At 41.8% G+C, this 5,000-nt stretch overlaps 1 pseudogene; it reads left to right on the forward strand.

Annotated features, from left to right (window-relative positions):
• Positions 1–5,000, forward strand: part of LOC124021885 — a 40,074-nt pseudogene that overhangs the window by 29,163 nt on the left and 5,911 nt on the right.

A 5,000-nucleotide genomic window follows, 5' to 3' on the forward strand; every position in this document is an offset into this window, starting at 1 on the left:
CTATAGATCAATGAAGGGCTGAATCTAATGAGGGGCTGAATCTATAGATCAATGAAGGGCTGAATCTATAGATCAATAAAGGGTTGAATCTAATGAGGGGCTGAATCTATAGATCAATAAAGGGCTGAATCTATAGATCAATGAGGGGCTGAATCTATAGATCAATGAGGGGCTGAATCTATAGATCAATGAGGGGCTGAATCTAATGAAGGGCTGAATCTATAGATCAATGAAGGGCTGAATCTATAGGTCAATGAGGGGCTGAATCTATAGATCAATGAGGGGCTGAATCTAATGAAGGGCTGAATCTATAGATCAATGAGGGGCTGAATCTAATGAAGGGCTGAATCTATAGATCAATGAGGGGCTGAATCTATAGATCAATGAGGGGCTGAATCTATAGATCAATGAGGGGCTGAATCTATAGATCAATGAGGGGCTGAATCTATAGATCAATGAGGGGCTGAATCTATAGATCAATGAAGGGCTGAATCTAATGAGGGGCTGAATCTATAGGTCAATGAGGAGCTGAATCTATAGATCAATGAGGGGCTGAATCTAATGAGTGGCTGAATCTATAGATCAATGAAGGGCTGAATCTATAGATCAATGAGGGGCTGAATCTATAGATCAATGAGGGGCTGAATCTATAGGTCAATGAGGGGCTGAATCTAATGAAGGGCTGAATCTATAGATCAATGAGGGGCTGAATCTAATGAGTGGCTGAATCTATAGATCAATGAGGGGCTGAATCTATAGATCAATGAGGGGCTGAATCTATAGATCAATGAGGGGCTGAATCTAATGAAGGGATGAATCTATAGATCAATGAGGGGCTGAATCTATAGATCAATGAAGGGCTGAATCTAATGAAGGGCTGAATCTATAGATCAATGAGGGGCTGAATCTATAGATCAATGAAGGGCTGAATCTAATGAGGGGCTGAATCTATAGATCAATGAGGGCTGAATCTATAGGTCAATGAAGGGCTGAATCTATAGATCAATGAGGGGCTGAATCTATAGATCAATGAGGGGCTGAATCTATAGATCAATGAGGGGCTGAATCTATAGATCAATGAAGGGCTGAATCTATAGATCAATGAGGGGCTGAATCTAATGAGTGGCTGAATCTATAGATCAATGAAGGGCTGAATCTATAGATCAATGAGGGGCTGAATCTATAGATCAATGAGGGGCTGAATCTATAGATCAATGAAGGGCTGAATCTAATGAAGGGCTGAATCTATAGATCAATGAGGGGCTGAATCTAATGAGTGGCTGAATCTATAGATCAATGAGGGGCTGAATCTATAGATCAATGAGGGGCTGAATCTATAGATCAATGAGGGGCTGAATCTATAGATCAATGAGGGGCTGAATCTATAGGTCAATGAGGGGCTGAATCTAATGAGTGGCTGAATCTATAGATCAATGAAGGGCTGAATCTATAGATCAATGAGGGGCTGAATCTATAGGTCAATGAGGGGCTGAATCCAATGAGGGGCTGAATCTATAGATCAATGAAGGGCTGAATCTAATGAGGGGCTGAATCTATAGATCAATGAAGGGCTGAATCTATAGATCAATGAAGGGCTGAATCTAATGAGGGGCTGAATCTATAGATCAATGAAGGGCTGAATCTATAGATCAATGAAGGGCTGAATCTATAGGTCAATGAGGGGCTGAATCTATAGATCAATGAGGGGCTGAATCTAATGAAGGGCTGAATCTATAGATCAATGAGGGGCTGAATCTAATGAGGGGCTGAATCTATAGGTCAATGAGGGGCTGAATCTAATGAAGGGCTGAATCTATAGGTCAATGAGGGGCTGAATCTAATGAGGGGCTGAATCTAATGAAGGGCTGAATCTATAGGTCAATGAGGGGCTGAATCTATAGATCAATGAGGGGCTGAATCTAATGAGGGGCTGAATCTATAGATCAATGAAGGGCTGAATCTATAGATCAATGAGGGGCTGAATCTAATGAAGGGCTGAATCTATAGGTCAATGAGGGGCTGAATCTAATGAGGGGCTGAATCTATAGGTCAATGAGGGGCTGAATCTATAGATCAATGAGGGGCTGAATCTAATGAGGGGCTGAATCTATAGATCAATGAGGGGCTGAATCTAATGAAGGGCTGAATCTATAGATCAATGAGGGGCTGAATCTAATGAGGGGCTGAATCTATAGGTCAATGAGGGGCTGAATCTAATGAAGGGCTGAATCTATAGGTCAATGAGGGGCTGAATCTAATGAGGGGCTGAATCTAATGAAGGGCTGAATCTATAGGTCAATGAGGGGCTGAATCTATAGATCAATGAGGGGCTGAATCTATAGATCAATGAGGGGCTGAATCTATAGATCAATGAGGGGCTGAATCTATAGATCAATGAGGGGCTGAATCTATAGATCAATGAGGGGCTGAATCTAATGAAGGGCTGAATCTATAGATCAATGAAGGGCTGAATCTATAGGTCAATGAGGGGCTGAATCTATAGATCAATGAGGGGCTGAATCTAATGAGGGGCTGAATCTATAGATCAATGAAGGGCTGAATCTATAGATCAATGAGGGGCTGAATCTAATGAAGGGCTGAATCTATAGATCAATGAGGGGCTGAATCTAATGAGGGGCTGAATCTATAGGTCAATGAGGGGCTGAATCTAATGAAGGGCTGAATCTATAGGTCAATGAGGGGCTGAATCTAATGAGGGGCTGAATCTAATGAAGGGCTGAATCTATAGGTCAATGAGGGGCTGAATCTATAGATCAATGAGGGGCTGAATCTATAGATCAATGAGGGGCTGAATCTATAGATCAATGAGGGGCTGAATCTATAGATCAATGAGGGGCTGAATCTATAGATCAATGAGGGGCTGAATCTATAGATCAATGAGGGGCTGAATCTATAGATCAATGAGGGGCTGAATCTATAGATCAATAGGGGCTGAATCTATCGAAGGGCTGAATCTATAGATCAATGAAGGGCTGAATCTATAGGTCAATGAGGGGCTGAATCTATAGATCAATGAGGGGCTGAATCTAATGAGGGGCTGAATCTATAGATCAATGAAGGGCTGAATCTATAGATCAATGAGGGGCTGAATCTAATGAAGGGCTGAATCTATAGATCAATGAGGGGCTGAATCTAATGAGGGGCTGAATCTATAGGTCAATGAGGGGCTGAATCTAATGAAGGGCTGAATCTATAGGTCAATGAGGGGCTGAATCTAATGAGGGGCTGAATCTAATGAAGGGCTGAATCTATAGGTCAATGAGGGGCTGAATCTATAGATCAATGAGGGGCTGAATCTATAGATCAATGAGGGGCTGAATCTATAGATCAATGAGGGGCTGAATCTATAGATCAATGAAGGGCTGAATCTATAGATCAATGAGGGGCTGAATCTAATGAAGGGCTGAATCTATAGATCAATGAGGGGCTGAATATATAGGTCAATGAAGGGCTGAATCTATGGATCAATTAGGGGCTGAATCTATAGATCAATGAAGGGCTGAATCTATAGATCAATGAAGGGCTGAATCTATAGATCAATGAAGGGCTGAATCTATAGATCAATGAGGGGCTGAATCTATAGATCAATGAGGGGCTGAATCTATAGATCAATGAAGGGCTGAATCTATAGATCAATGAAGGGCTGAATCTATAGATCAATGAGGGGCTGAATCTATAGATCAATGAGGGGCTGAATCTATAGATCAATGAGGGGCTGAATCTAATGAGGGGCTGAATCTATAGATCAATGAGGGGCTGAATCTAATGAAGGGCTGAATCTATAGATCAATGAGGGGCTGAATCTAATGAGGGGCTGAATCTATAGATCAATGAAGGGCTGAATCTATAGATCAATGAGGGGCTGAATCTAATGAAGGGCTGAATCTATAGGTCAATGAGGGGCTGAATCTAATGAGGGGCTGAATCTAATGAAGGGCTGAATCTATAGGTCAATGAGGGGCTGAATCTATAGATCAATGAGGGGCTGAATCTATAGATCAATGAGGGGCTGAATCTATAGATACATGAGGGGCTGAATCTATAGATCAATGAGGGGCTGAATCTATAGATCAATGAGGGGCTGAATCTATAGAGGGGATGAATCTATAGATCAATGAGGGGCTGAATCTATAGATCAATGAAGGGCTGAATCTATAGATCAATGAGGGGCTGAATCTATAGATCAATGAAGGGCTGAATCTATAGATCAATGAGGGGCTGAATCTAATGAAGGGCTGAATCTATAGATCAATGAGGGGCTGAATCTAATGAAGGGCTGAATCTATAGATCAATGAGGGGCTGAATCTATAGATCAATGAGGGGCTGAATCTATAGATCAATGAGGGGCTGAATCTAATGAAGGGCTGAATCTATAGATCAATGAGGGGCTGAATCTAATGAAGGGCTGAATCTATAGATCAATGAGGGGCTGAATCTATAGATCAATGAGGGGCTGAATCTATAGATCAATGAGGGGCTGAATCTATAGATCAATGAGGGGCTGAATCTATAGATCAATGAGGGGCTGAATCTAATGAAGGGCTGAATCTATAGATCAATGAGGGGCTGAATCTATAGATCAATGAGGGGCTGAATCTATAGATCAATGAGGGGCTGAATCTATAGATCAATGAGGGGCTGAATCTATAGATCAATGAGGGGCTGAATCTATAGATCAATGAGGGGCTGAATCTATAGATCAATGAGGGTTGAAGTAATACTTCAGATTCTGGCATTGAAGCCCTTTAACTTCCATGGAGGACGTTAGAGGTGGTTGAACTAACAAATAAGGTCCTTTATCTATTTCCCCAGAGTCAGATGGACTTGTGGACCCCATGTTTATGTCTCTGTGTCCACCATGTTTATGTCTCTGTGTCCACCATGTTTATGTCTCTGTGTCCACCATGTTTATGTCTCTGTGTCCACCATGTTTATGTCTCTGTGTCCACCATGTTTATGTCTCTGTGTCCACCATGTT

This window comes from Oncorhynchus gorbuscha, unplaced genomic scaffold (genome assembly GCF_021184085.1).
Source record: "Oncorhynchus gorbuscha isolate QuinsamMale2020 ecotype Even-year unplaced genomic scaffold, OgorEven_v1.0 Un_scaffold_1241, whole genome shotgun sequence".
In the NCBI taxonomy this organism is placed as follows: domain Eukaryota; kingdom Metazoa; phylum Chordata; class Actinopteri; order Salmoniformes; family Salmonidae; genus Oncorhynchus; species Oncorhynchus gorbuscha.